Source organism: Osmerus eperlanus, chromosome 1, assembly GCF_963692335.1.
Source record: "Osmerus eperlanus chromosome 1, fOsmEpe2.1, whole genome shotgun sequence".
In the NCBI taxonomy this organism is placed as follows: domain Eukaryota; kingdom Metazoa; phylum Chordata; class Actinopteri; order Osmeriformes; family Osmeridae; genus Osmerus; species Osmerus eperlanus.
In genome coordinates this window covers 5,982,166-5,997,359 of record NC_085018.1, presented here as the reverse complement: position 1 = coordinate 5,997,359, position 15,194 = coordinate 5,982,166, and the positions used below count along the sequence as shown (strand labels likewise).

The following is a 15,194-nucleotide window of genomic DNA, read 5'->3' as shown; positions in this document are numbered from 1 at the left end:
GCTTCCCGCAACTGAAATGCATTCTGAATTAATAAGTAAGACGGAAATATTCTCAACTCATGTTACCTTACTTAACATTAACATTATTTATTCAAAAACGTGGCATCCACACTTTGTTTTACCCATCTTGTCTCTTGACACACAAATTGTCTACTCCTCTAGTTAATCTCACATCCTCTTCATCTGAAATACAAAATCACAATCAATAGGTAAATGCTTGTTTCAGTCGCATATCACATAAGGCAAGACATTTATTTTATTCATGTAAAAATTATATACACTTTAAACAAAACCTGCATGTATTACCCATCTCAGGATAAACAATCAGCAATTACATCTGTCACAGTCCTGACTGGACATATTGCATTACCATATGGTCACCATATTGCATCATGTTAACATTAAGAGTGACGGTACAACTTGTGCAGCTCGCTGCCTCTGTACAGTAACAATTTAAATGTCAGTTAAGACCTATGCTTCGCTACCACTAGCAGCTTCCAGATGGCCCAACTGCCTGTGCTTCCTGTTTGCGCAGGTCTTAATGAGATTGAAGTGATCACCAAGTTATCAGACAGGCTTAGGTGGATGATGACCTGCTCGCTGTTAGTCACCTTGTGGCTTTGGCTACCTTGTTAGCTAGTATTATAGCAAGGCACTTTAGCTTTATGGGGTCATGAGCAGTCTGGCCTTGGAGTGTCTGCTTAAGTTTTGGATAAGGATTTTTCTGTTTTGGATGGTAAGGTATTTTATTTTAGGACGTGAATACACAGGTTTACGGAAACTGCTACGAAAAGTAATTTGGGATGTTTGATGCCTTGGTTTCACATGGGGATCACAGTTTGTTTATGGATGTTCTAATGTTTGTTTGTGTTTAACGTACATGAAGGCAGTGCTCAGAGAGCATGAGACATTTCAAGGACAGTGCCTTTCCGTCTGACAGTCATTTAAAGACAAAATGATAGAAACTATCGAAAATGTTTGTATATGTACCCAAAGCAATGTTTGATAGTATACATTTGCCTATACAAAAGAATAATCCATTCAGAATTCACACAGAAAATAACATTTTGAGACACTGAACCACATTTTATAAACGTTGTCTTATTCAGGACCAAGATAAATAAATGTTTGCCAATATACAGTTTATTGGATTTAGAATTTGTCTTAAATTCAAGCTTGTCAGTGAGTAGCCCTATTTCCCCCTCACAAACAGGTTCACACACTCACATACACATGCACTTTGTCTCTGTTTCACACACAAACTCTTTCTCACTTCCACTCACTCACTCAACTAACTCTCTGTCACACACACACGGCCAGGAGTTGTAGTGAGTGTCAGGCCTTGTTAGCTCTTCTCAAGATCACAAGAGTTCAATCTGTAATGTGAGCTGCCTGTTGGAATAAGTTATCCCAAAAGCTTCGTTGCAGAGTGATATTTGGAGCCATGCAAATACAAAGCCCAATACACACTTTGCTCATTCAGTAAATGATGAATATTCAAAAAAAATAATAATGTTATGTCTACCTATTGAGACATACCAGTAATATCTGTTTGTGTTAAACATGATATAACAACAGCACCAGTTCATCTCTCAAACTCATGAACTGGGAATTCGAAGACATTAGCTATAATCCTGCCCACCAAACGAATCAATTAGAAATACAGTAGGCCTACAGTCGAAGTTGCAGTCTTCAAAGTAAATAATATTACACTTCATGACAAAATAGAAAGTTGATCATAAGTTACTTGTTTGCTTGTGAATTAGGCCTTAAATCTATATGTTGACCTGACGCCACACCAGAATACACCACACAGTGCCCTCCATAGGCTTTATGAGGCACTGACGCAACATAGCGCATTCCATGGGCTGCTCGCTCCCGTTCACATCGAGGCTCTAGTGCCTCGAACCCAGGGGCTGCATTCCTCTCTGTTCACACGAAGGGAGCCGCGAAAGCGAGCAGTAGTACTCCGTGAGAAGAATGGAAATGTCCCTAAGTTTTGGAATTTAACAATGGCAAGGATATCTGATCCAAGGATCACTTAAATTTGTAAGTTCTACGAGGATTTTGTACGGTTTTCCAATAGGACGGGCGATGCGTTTTTGTCACTAATGTGGGTGATTTCACTCCATGTTGCGAGTTTAGCGTTGGTTTTCTTTGACTACACACTAGGTAGACGCTTGCTTGGTTCCTTTGGTGTTAGCTCCACGACTTTATTGAGTCTTACGGTTTCCAAACCGAGCTGATTAAACGTTTTAATTTGTCGTTTGTGAATATAAATGGCAACCCGCGTATGCTGGTGTGAATGAGTGAACTCCAGCATTTGTAGTTGGCAATGTTTCAGAGCCGGAGACTGCTTGGTCTCAGTTAAAACTGAGGGTGTTGAATCTCAGATTGTGTTCAAAAGGCTAAGGATCATTTCTCAGAAACTGTCCACAGCAAGTGAACATGGAAACCAGGATCCACCTTTACGGACAATTTAAACCAGAGGTTATTGTTTGCGCTTTGTTTGCCATTCTTTTTCTCTCTTACTAAATACTTTCAAGGACTTTTTAGAGTAAACGCATGGAATTACAGAAGGCTGGTTACTTCATTAGAACAAGTTCTTGTGGCTGTGGCATTGCCTCGGAGAAGGAATGCCACCATACATAATTATAGGTATTCTCTGACAGACAGTCACAGGGGAAATTGTCTGAGGCGGCGTGGAGTAGTTTTTTGGGCTCATGCATGTATTTAGACAGAAATTCTTAGGATGCGTCCTTGTTGTCTATAGCGATCATTAAAGTCGTAAAATTACTCATCTAGGTTACTAAATGGACAGAATTGAGTGATGCATTTCTCAAGGGATGTGTTCTGCTTCGAAAAAAAATCATCGATTCCTCGATTAGCTTTTAAAATAATTAGAAATTGTGGTAGTAGTGTGAAAAGGGCGTTAATCTGCTAACGACTGAGATGCAATTTGTAAGCTTTGTTATTCGACAGCGATTGAATTCCCCATTGAGAAGCAGTAGAATGACGAGGGTTGTCAGTGGGTGTGCTGGTGTAGGCTACGCAGTGGATGTCATCTAGTGAAAATTGTCTTATTGCTGGATTTTATTTCCTAACTATTTGAAAAAATCTGATTAGCATGACAAGCGAATGTGTTAAGGCATCAGGCCCATGTCTATGAAGTCGTACATATTTTACGATTCTTTGTGAAATTTTAGTCTAGCCTATATAATGGGAATTATTTAACATTTTATGAGTTACGAACTATCCCCAATTTACGCTAACCAACATTATGACGGAAGTGGATTTCATGTGTAGGCTAATATGTTGAAGGAAGAGGAGTAACCAGTTGAATGTGACTGACTAGGTTGATTTAGGTTCAGTCCGGCATCTCGGAACCCGACTCACATTGATTAAAAAAGGGCTTTTCAAATAGAACTTGATTTGAATTCGTAATATCTCATCCGATTTCAATTAGGGCATGTCGTCTGGTCGTAAGCCATTCAATGTACCTAGTATCTGAAAATCAAATGGCGTAGGCATAAACTACATTGAGTTATAGGAGACCTGTTTCAAGACTGTATCTTATTTAATCTCCACGCACTATCAATGTTGCCAATGTGGAATGACTTGTGGATCTGCTTGCGTGAGCTGGGACCACCATAATTTGTTTTGGAGAGATTGTATGTATTTGTGATAGTCTACCACTTTTTCACCTTTTCGATAGCGTATGCATTTCGAAGATTCACTGTCGTTAACCCACTTGGTTCCGATCAGTTGTATGCAGAGCGCTTTAGAATTGTCATTCACCCGTCACCATTATGCAAATAACTGCTACATTTGTCTTGATATAAAATAGACAGTCTTGGAATTGTGAGTCGTTACCATGTATGTTTTAATGCCTTCTCACATTCTAAATATTCAGAATTCCAATCTTTTTTCTCATTACAGTTTCAAAACAGTGTCCTTGCATGGCATTTCATATGAAAGCACCATCTCAGCCAGAAAATTACCAGCAATTCTCCCTCTCCCTTAGTTATGATATGAATCTTCTCACATAACAGTATATATATATAAAGTGTGCCCTGTTTACTTCATTAGTTACTCGCACTGAAAGAGCTTGAGTGACTATGTCAAAAGTTAGAATTCATATCCTCTTTGCTCCTTTTGAAACCTGCCTTTACAGCTAGCCCAGAATATATTTCAGTATGTGACAAACTGAAATGACAATGACTGATTATGCAAAACTTCCTTTCACAATTGGTACACAAATCCATGAGCAGAATGTGGTCTTTAACAGCAGTGCTGAATGGAAAATCAATCTGTAAATGTTGCAAGTTGAAGCTATAAAAGTAGGTGTGCAATACCAGACGGACTACTAATAGGGTTATTCTACTTGCACTGTAGAACAATGCAACTTCTGTGTCTCTGTACAGTTGTCTCTGCATACCTTTCATTCTGTATAGTTGAGTGATTTCTTCCCTTCATTGTACCATATGCATGTAGTGTATTCATTGTATGTTGGTCCCTTATCTGACTGGACTTGGCACTAAACAGCTCCTTTTACAAACTTGACAGGCAGGCATTTTAAACCAGTGTGACAACCCTATCCTCTGGCCTTTCCTTCTTTGTCTTAGTCCTCCATAACTTTGACACTCACATACTCCCCTTCCATCACTTCCATCTTTCACTTCCTCCCTCCCTCTGCAGTCCAGTTCTTCATCATCACAACCCTCCAGCGTTCTTAAATACACCAGGCACCCCCACCACACCCCTATCAAACGTCTCCTAATTGTGGGTTTTGCCTCATTAACGCGAATCCTTTGGTGTTCTGGTAAAATCAACGGTACCCGTGACACTTAGTGCCCCTTGCCTGCTTGCCAGCCCCACATACAGTCTTGGTTCTCTCTCCTCAGAGAGTAGGAAGTATTTAGTGCCAGTGTAAGGAGATACCTCCTCTAGCCAATATGAGGTTATGTCAGAGTCTTTGGAGAATGCAGGGGGACTCCATGCGACCAGTTTAATTTCGCCCTCCTTTTGAAATGATTGAGGGGCTTCCTCGACAGACTGCAGTAATGGAGGATCTGCTTTCATATCATGCCCGGTGGAGATGGACATGTTTTTATTACATGAGTTTTCATTTGTGTCAGTCACGGTAAGGAGGTTAGGGAGAGAGACTTGTCGTATTCATTTCTCTTTTCTGCCTTTTTTCCCTCCCTGCTGCTGCGTGGCTCATTTTCCAGCTTCAACAGTCTTTTTTTTTTGTTCTTGCTGTCATTCATCAACACCCACCAGGTTTTCTTATGTTCTGCGTTTTCCATCTTTCTCGCCTTCGATCCCCTCCTAGTGATCTCTTTCTGCCATTACTCTGTCATACCTTGGCTCTCCCCGTTTCTCTCTTCCTCCTGTCTTACCTACCATCCTGCTCTCACTCTTGCTTCCTCCCCTTACAAACACCCCTTTCAGCAATGCCTCTCTTCAATTTCCCCCTTCCGCTTCTTGAACGTTATGACTGTCTCTGTAAGGGTCCCTGCTGTCCCTGAGGCTAGGAACCATTCAGCGCAGCGGCGATATTAAAAAGCACTAAAGAGAGCACCACCAGCTAAAGCAAAGCACCATCTCAATCGAGCAGAGGCCCCACTCACGCTACAGTCGCTAACTCCTCGCCAACCAATGTTAGGGGGAAAAGACCTCACTACAAGGCAAAGCTCCTGCTAACACACTTCCAATACCTCCAAGGCATATTTGAATGACTGGTGTCTGACTGTCTGTATTAGAATTACCTGCTTTACACACAGAACTGGCTGAGAGGATGGAGTGTGGCAGTGTCAGGGTAGACAACTGCAAAGTACTTTAGTGTTTGACACTAGGATGAGGCCTATGTTGCACAAGTCTGCTGAAAGTGTATGTCAATACAGGTATAAACCAGCATTTTAATTTGAATTAATATTACATGGGCTCAAAAGTGGTAATGCTACCTGTTTACTCTCTAACAAGCTTATGCCAGCACTTCGTAATACTTACTAATAACTAGCAATTCTTGTAGCTGTTTCTGGACATCCATGGCTGTAAGGATGTTGTGCATGTGACTGCAATAATTCCTATCTATCAATTGTGTCAAAGAGGGGGGGGGGGCTGTGATACGACAGATATGTATGATACCAGAAACATTTTAAAACATGCACCAAGATGTCTCCCTCACTCCAAACCAAAGCATAAATACTTCTACTACTGCAGAGAGCCGTTATCTCGAGAATCCAGTCCCAAGATTTTCTGCACCACACTCATCCAAGCGAATGGTCTGTTATGTATAATTAATTCCCCCTCCTTTTCTCCAGTTTATTTTTATCGCCCACTTTTAACCATTCTTCAAAGGACCCTCCCCTGCTTCCGTCAGTTTGTGTGTCGAAGTGACAGCTGCCTGGATATGTGCTGTTTTGAAGCATTCGCTGAAAAGGGCACAAGCATTAAGACTACTCAAAATAGAAAAACCTTTTGCCGTCCTGACAACATCAAAACACTGGATCATACGGCCTTCCACTAATCTGCCAGCAAATTGAAAATAAACCGCAGGTACTTTTTAATGGCACAGTTTGGAGCGCTATTTAAATGGTTTGCTTCTGTTTAAAGGGTTGTTGATTAGGCTAGTTTTGTTGAAATGTAAACTAGCTGGGAGACTGTCTGAATATTGTACACAAACACCCCCAGGTCCTATATTGCACTCATACTGAAAGGACTGACAAGAGTATTGCATTGGTATGTACATACACTTAAGTGTATGTCAATATGATTATTGATACTTTTCCCACTGCTGAGGAATGGCCGCGCCCCCAAATACGGAGCCGATGGCCTCAGTGGATCTGCTCAGACCTGATTCCTGGAAGAATGTTCAGCCTTTGAATTGGTTATACAGTTAATCTGATCTCCATTTATCAAAATGTTGTATTCCTTGTAAAATAACAAGTAAAGTTGGAGACAAAGTATTGATAAAACTATGTTTACAACATTTGTGGCAACTGTCTCAGCACATCTAGCTGATGTCTGTGCTTGAGGTCAAATAGAAGTTAGGTTCAGTAAATTCAGCCTAGGGATCCACCACATTTGTTGACTCCTGACTAGTTCAGGGGCCAAATGTACGAAGGCATGTACACATGAAAATTGGCACAGAAACGTGTATGGGTGTTTCTACACAAAGTTTCAGATTTATGAAAAAACTTGAGAATCTGCGCACTTTACAACCCATGCGTACGCCATGTTTTGAGATGTGATATGGCGGTAACTGAAAGGCAGAGAGAAAGCGCATGCATAACAAATGACAGTTTTACTAGATCTACAATGGGAGTTAATTGTGGATGTCTTTTTTAATCTTTTTTTTTGTTGTTGCCATTTTCTCGCTTTAGCCTATTTAGCCAGAATGAAATTGTGTGAATTTGGGCCACAAATGAGTTATGCCAATATATTTGTCATATGCTATTGGTGCGCAGTGCTTTAGCGCTTTTGGAAGACATCGCCACTGGGAGATTAAGGGCAGCAGGAGGGATCGTGCCGATTTATTGGCCCACAATGATGACTGGTTGATAAATTGTTATAGACATCCGAGAGCCATTCTTATTGATCTCTGTACTGAGTGAGCTGGGCCCTGTGTTGGAATGCCCACAAAAGTCAAGCACATCAACTGTATAAGTTCTCTGCAACTGGGACTTTTCAGCGGGAGCTGTTGGGAATAAGCCAATCCACCCTAAATCGTGTGATGCCCGAGGTGTGGGAAGACATGATCCGCCTGTCCCCAAGGTACATTGATACTTTCCAAATGTAATCAGTGCTATCGGCTGCACATGTTACGATAAGGGCACAATGGGTTGATAAATTCTTTTTTGTAAACTAAACATTTGACTCCATCAGCGTTCAAAAGGCCACCAAACAAGATGCTCCTCATATTTTGCTAATTAAGATCTCTATTTCACATTCAGTAAAGTTAATAATTTTTACAGTTTTTTTGTTGTTGCCTTAGCCATTTTTCTTTAAGAATTATTCATTGTTCACAATGGGTTAATTGAGAAGTTTATTGAGAAACCTACCTAAAAATATGGGTGTTTCAACAACCATATAAGGTCAAATATGGGAGTTTGATGAGGTGTGGACAACAAGCTTGTTTACGTGCGCACAATCACAAGTGGAATCTATTAAGACAAACGTGTGATATCTGTCGCATGGGCAGTGTCCGTATGCATACTTTTACGGAGGAGTTTACAGAGTTTGATACATTTGGTTCCAGGTGTTTTTAGCTTGAAAGATAAGATCATACAAAAATTAGCTAGGGAACCAATATTCCCATAGCAAGTCCTAACTTGTAACTTGCCAGCTGAGACAGATTGTCATCAATTAATTAATTTGCTGAACGTTGTACGTCTAGCTAAATATATGATCGACAGCTACAGTAGTTTGCAACTAGCTTGCAAGTGTAATCTAACTTCAAAGTAAGCAAGACAAGTTTGTTGATGAAGGCCTAGTGTGACATCAGTGTACGGTTGAAAATATGTATGTGGGTGTCTCACAATTGATGAGTGCACACTGCTTTGTCTGTGTGTACAGTCCACATAAGAAACCCACTGCCATTTTATATCTGTGAGAGTGGTCTCAAGTCCACTCTCACACTCCGACATCCTTGACATTCCTTGTGATCTGAATCCCCAGCATCAGATTCCGTTATGAGATAAGGGTTAGGCTGTTCAGACCAGATACGTTTAAGAAGATAACCCCGACTCGACCTTAGACATGACACAAGCCTGTGCCATGGCCCCAACGCGACACAAGCAGCCTCAGCAGATGAAGTTTCCTCTTTGGCATGCTAACGTGCCTGTCAGCAATTCTACACATCACCTCACCAGACGTCTCAGCCCTTCCCAAACCCCCTTTCCCCAGCATTCCATCCAACCCGTATGGCTTCCCTAGTTTTCTTTCTTCCTTCATCTGTGGAGACCAGTCAATGGAAGTTCAGCCTGGCATTGATCAGGAAGTCATCTCTCGTTGTTTCCATGTAAGACAAGTCCCTTAACCTTCTATTTCCTCTTCCACTCTAGTCTGTCAAATTCCTCTTGTGCTAATTCCAAAGCTATTTTGACTATTATATCGGGAAAGCAGGCAAAGCCTACAGAAATTAAGTTACAGAAGTCAAAAACACTCCATTTGTTTACAGGGTATAGATGTGTGTGCTGCAAAAGTATGCTAACTTGGTAAATGAAGTGCTGGTATTTTGACCACAGCAAATGTGGAGTAGGTCATATTTTCATGTCTTTGCAAAAACAGTCCATATGCATAGCCTACCTTGCGAATGTTTTGTTAGAAGTCTATTTTGGTTGAAGTTATCGGGCACAACCTATATTCTCTCATATATTATTTCTTCATTATTTTCCCATCCTTAACCCTTGTGTTATCTTCGGGTCATTCTGACCCATCAGTCATTGTGACCCACTGTCGTATTGCGACAAATTTACCTCATACAAAAACAAAGTGAAGCATTTTCTTTTAACTGTCGGGCTGTCTCAGACCCCCCCACATTGCAATGGTTAAAAGAAAATTATTTTAATTTGTTTTTGTATTGGGTGAAATTGGGTAAACACAACGATGGTTCGTTGTGAACCTTTGGGTCATGTGACCCGAAGGCAGCACGAGGGTTAAAAACCTGTTGCCGGTCCAAACCCGCCCGTGGGCCAGAACCGAGCCCCCCTCCTGCCCAAGTTACTGCGCACTCAATACTAAAATATATATTTTTAGACTGCTACACATGCCATACATCATTGGAGAGCTACTATTCTCATACTTGCATTGCTGTAATCCATTTCAAGATCAAGTCACAACAGCAAGGTCAGTCAACGTCTTTGTCCAGTCACCCGGTCACCGATATCTAAACAAAGCAAACGACTCTACTCACCCTAAAAGGTTCAGCGTGGTCCAGGAATGCAAAAGATCCCAACAAACATGGACTGGTTACATTCCCAAAGGTCCAAACTATCTAACCATGTCGAGTAGTTCGTCCAAAACAATGAATTATATCCACACATAGTCACGATGTTGTTGCTTCATTCTGCCTTCGCCAATTCAATATTTACACTCTCTAACACACTATCGCTCATTGAAAGAGATGTGATTAGAATATTTACGATTGGAGAGTGTCAAGATGGCCGCTACACTCTGCCCTTTCGATTGACACCTTGTTTGACCCAATAGGAGCTTCCATGCCCTGGTGACAGCCCTCTAAAGCCAACTAGGTCTGTGCGTCCTGCATTGAATTGGGTAAGGCTTCAAGCTGTGGTCCAATTCTGTCTTCCAGCTAATACCTACCACCTCTAGGCCTCTTCAGGCCTCTGTTTTCAAAACAAAATCTAGGCGGAAATAGAAACTTTTACTTTCCTTGTGTTCAAGCTTCTATTACTCAACACCAGGGGGGTATTCGTCGTAGCTCGCTAAGCGGTTTAGCGAGCTAATTTTCAGGCTAAGATAAAAAACGCCCCTCTTTTTGGTTCGTGGAAGCAACTTTCGATAAATCACCATAGTAACATATCAATTAGCACTAACTTGCTCCAGAGCAGGCTAACGTAAGTGTAGCTGGATAAGCTTGCCACACCCCCGGAAAATAACGTGGCAGCTCCCTTTTTGAGAGACCCAGTTGACCAAGGAGCTATATTCTAGTTCGATTACCTTTCCATACCAATAGCCAAGATCCTTTATTTCACACGGATGAGTTCTTGTTTGAGCGATATCGATTCAGCCGACAAGGACTCATTTAGCCTATTTGCAAGACCTTCTCGGGCCGTACATTGCAAATATCACACGCCGCAGCAAGCTTTATGCTTTATTATGAGCTTATGCTGCTGTATGTGAATATGTAAAGCTATGTTTTAGGAAATGTCTTGTCTTATCTGTTGTGCCTGTGCTTTTTATGTTTCACTGTGGGAGAGTGGGAAACGTCATATCGATTCCTTTTTATGTCTTGACGTGAAGAAATTGACAATAAAGCTACTTGAAACTTTAACCGTGCTTCAGACTCTCTGCATAGCCTTGAGGTTTTTTGCGTCAGGTAGCCTACATTTTTATACAGTATAGGCGATGCAGTAAACATTGGCAAAGCCGCAGCATGCGTTGCTGTAAGAAAAGTGTACTTGGCGCTTAACCAGCTGATGAATCAATTCATCATATTCCCTGCCATGTCCCAGTCAATGAAATCAAAGAGGGATTTACACATAGGCCTACATGCATATACACATATATAGTACATGATATAAGCGCTTTCAGTACATATATCCTTAGCAGCTCGTTAATGTCTGGGAGATAGCTAGCTACCTAAAACTGCAAGACAGCTGCAGAAACGCCACAGGCAAAGGCCAGGGTGATAGGCATCACATAGCCTATCACCATTCCCCCTTGCATTAAGGTAAATGAGAAGAGAACCCTGTTTCATTGTACACTTCACTCTTAGTATTTTGAAGTGTAAATGAGCAGCAACGAATGTATGCTTTTTAATCTATGCAATCTTCATAAATAATAAGTATGCATACTTATTTAATGATATTACTTGCATACAGAAGTATCAGTTGTAAAATGTAAGCAAAAAAACGGACCCATCTGCAACCAACGCAGCACACCTCAAAATGTCCCCAGAAATTGTACCCCCTCTAGTTGCAGATATACTCTAAATGGATAACAGCAGAGTAGTGGTTGTTAATAGTGCTCAGCTGAGTCTGTCAACTTCGTCAGGCAAGTTTGGCTTGTTAATGAGAGGGACTGTGCGAGGAGAAGGCACACTGAGTGTATGTTTTTGTTTGTTTGTTAGAGGCAGCGCAGAAACAATCGCTGTGTGTGCACATTCCGTTACGATGCAGACAATCACATGTGCATACATGAAGCAACCAGAGGTGTGTGTGCTCCTCTTCTTCATTTGTAATTATGTTATACTCTTCTCTTGACTGTGGGAAACATTAAACAGGATAGTTTACACAAGCTCACATGCATTTTTTAATGTTGATTATTGTTAGTGATGGGACTAGATTGGTTCATCAATGCTTGCTGTCTCTTCTCTGCTTCTTTCTCTGCTCTGCATCTCACTGCAGTGCAGTGCCTGATTAAGTCTTGCCCCCCCTTTTTTGCTGTTGTATTTACCAAGGGGAATTTAAATAATTCACCAGCCTGCAGTTGCAGCCTGTAAATAAGCCGTAATACAACACCAGCCTTTAAAAAAAGCTTAATGCCCAGGGAAAGCCTGACCGGCGGTTAGCTGATATATCAGGTGCTATGGATGGAGTAGGGTGCAAGTGGCTCTAGTTTAAGACAGCAGGAAGGACGGAATGCTTGTTTGAGGGAGTAGCAGTGTCTGCCCTGCCTTACACACACATACACAGCACCACTACGCATATTTGTCGGATGTACAAAAGTGTTCATTTATTCATTTTGTTTACTGCATGTTTTTCCCCTGAGTGCTGGACACTCTTTAGAAAAGGACTGCAGATTGAGGCTTGTTTGGCCTTGGCTTGTTCTTTCTAAGGTGTGTGGGTTTAGGGATCTAAAAAAGATCACACTGTGGTTGGCACTGTGTTCAACTAACAAGCTGAACCATTATGTACATATTGTTCACTGCCGGCAAAGCAGCCAGAATGTTGAAATGCATGCTACATGTGGTGATGAAGTCCAAAAATACAACAGGAATCCCTTTTGTTTTTTGGGGGTTGAGTAGAGTCACATTGTGTCTTTGTAATGTCTAAGGGTAAAGTATTTAGTTGTTAAATATACTATTGCATAGCCTATAGGCTTGAGCAGAAGATAAACGTGAAACATTTGTCAATAAATGTTCAGTACTTGAGACAGCAGTTCCCAGCCTCTCACCTTAACCTAAACTCCTAGACAGTTTTGGGGCTTAAACTTCATTGTTATGTCTCTGACTGAAAAATCTGATTCCTGGCACCGATAGCTCCACCTACCACAGAGGATTGGAACCTATGCTGGATAATGTGAGGTATTTTTTGAAAGGGTTAATAACAAGTAGCCTGCCATTTTGGTCTCCATTGGGCACTGGCATTTTGCCATTGCATAGCAAGCTGACCATATACACGGCCCTCCAAGCTTCCTCTAAAGCTACATGGTAATTCAGCCCTGTACTAATGCTAATTGATGCAAAAAAAATCATACAGTTCATAGGTCCGTGAATGAATGCATGAAATGAATTAAAAACCAATTTCAGAATTACGTTTGTAAATACAAACATTGATTTCTCTAGTCAATGAGACTCTCTAAAGTTAGGCTTATTTCTCTTTTTTTTTATATATATATTTTACTTCAAACTAATGCCAACATGGCACAGAAAAATCCCCCCACCCCTCCTTTTCCCCTTGCTCCATTGCTCGTTAAAGAGGGACTGAAAACACAGCAGCCAGCCATGTTGTGCAGAACATTGGTGGAGTCATTCCTTCACCAGACCTGGCCTGCATAAACGCCAACCAGAAGGGTTCTAACTGTGAAGCTCTGGAGCTTTAAAGTCAACACTCCCTTCTCAACCCCCTGGGAAGAAAGGCTGCTCAAGGAATAAATGACTGTGGTGAGACAATGCTGGAACGCTGGGGAAATGGGGTGGGGTTATGAGATAGATGGGGATAATGTCAGGAAGACTATGGAGGTATGGGGTGGGGGTGCGGAGCAGGGGGAGTCAAAGGTTACTCACGGATCCCTTGTTTAAGTTGGAGGGGCTGTGGCTATTTTATTGGCAGGGACAGGGGGGGGGGGGGGGGAGGGGTGGCTGTGTGCCATACATTGCTGTCAATGATGGCTCCAGTTGGGGCTTGGTGACCTCTGACACAGGGAAGCTAACAAGTGACCAAGTCAGGCATACACATTTGGAAGAATGCTGGAAGAATATGATTCAGCAACCCATCTCCATTGTTCGATGCCGCATTCCTATCAAATGGGGTGTGTAACTTGTGACTGTTGTGATGTGCTGATGCATGGCTGCTAGGGGAGATTCTTTCTCTCACTCTCGGTCTTCCTCCCACCCTCTTACAAAACCTCTTTCCATGATTCCCCCGTTCCCTATTTAGAGGAATGTGGTTGTTCCAGTTGAGTGATATATTTATATAAATATAGAGATTTTTTTAATCATGATACCCTCTATTTAAAGGACAAACAAACTGATGGCTTTCAGTGATCTTTTGCTTTTACATATTATGTTTCCACATTATAATACTAACAGTTTCAGCTTGATCCTGCTATAACCCCACCTCATTTTGCTGTTGAGGAACTGACATCATAGCCAGAACTTGTCATCAGCTCTGGCATCTCTGTCTAGTTTCTGAGACTCCTTAGTAACATGAAAGCCCCAGGTCCTAGAGGAGAAAAATACACAAAATGACAACCAAAAATGAAACCAACTGAAAGGGTGAATAGAAAGAATAGTGAAGAATTTGGCAAATGCTAACTGGTGCCATGCAGAATGAAGCAAACTCACTGGAGAACAATGACTTTCATAGATAGAAAAGACACATTTTGTGTGTGTGCTGGGCACGGGGAAGGATGATACGAACCGAGAGAGCTGACTCGAACTTTAATTAAGCCCTCATCTCGCTATCAGAACAGCTGCTGCCTCAAATCGCCCTGCCGGCTTTACGGCTTTTTGGAGGCTAAACAGATGTTAGGTTCTTTTTTAACGCTGTTATTTGTTGAAGTCCCATTTCGGGGAAGTGTGAGATTGAAACCTATCCCACTTCCATCCCCGACCCAATGAATTCAAGGAATTTGTGTTTGGTATTGGTTACATATATAAACTATTTTGGAATATCCACTATGGGACAAATCATGTTGGGTTTTTTTTTTTTTACAGGTGGTGGACAGTATCATCCATATAAAGATGCACCCAACCCAATTGATTTAGTTTTATCAAGTGTTTTCCAGCAAAGCTTGGACCCACCAAAAACTTGTCGGAGAGAAAGCACTTAAAGTTTATTTTATATATACAAAATATACACAAAACTATGCTAGTGGATATATGGTCCACATAGCACACTGGCATTCAAACAATTCCAGTATTTTTACCACTAAGATGGACAAGACTTGAGTCCACATCAGAAATCTATAGCGAACACTTTAAAGTGATTGTGCTCACGAGTATGTGATTGGTCTCCGACTCGTTGAGAAGCTGTCTTCCTGGTGTCAGCCATAATGAAAAT

The 15,194-nt window shown here is 41.4% G+C and overlaps 1 protein-coding gene across 3 annotated transcripts in view; it reads left to right on the top strand.

Annotated features, from left to right (window-relative positions):
* Positions 1-667: 667 nt before the first annotated feature.
* LOC134016951 (plexin-A1-like) overlaps positions 668-15,194 on the top strand; it is a 165,308-nt gene continuing 150,781 nt past the window's right edge. For 2 of the 3 annotated variants that reach the window (XM_062456214.1, XM_062456200.1), the window contains exon 1: positions 1,928-2,049. The gene's annotated coding sequence lies outside the window, so the exon portion shown is untranslated. Of the gene's footprint in view, positions 737-1,927; positions 2,050-15,194 lie in introns of those variants that run through there. The other variant, XM_062456207.1, reaches the window with a different exon arrangement.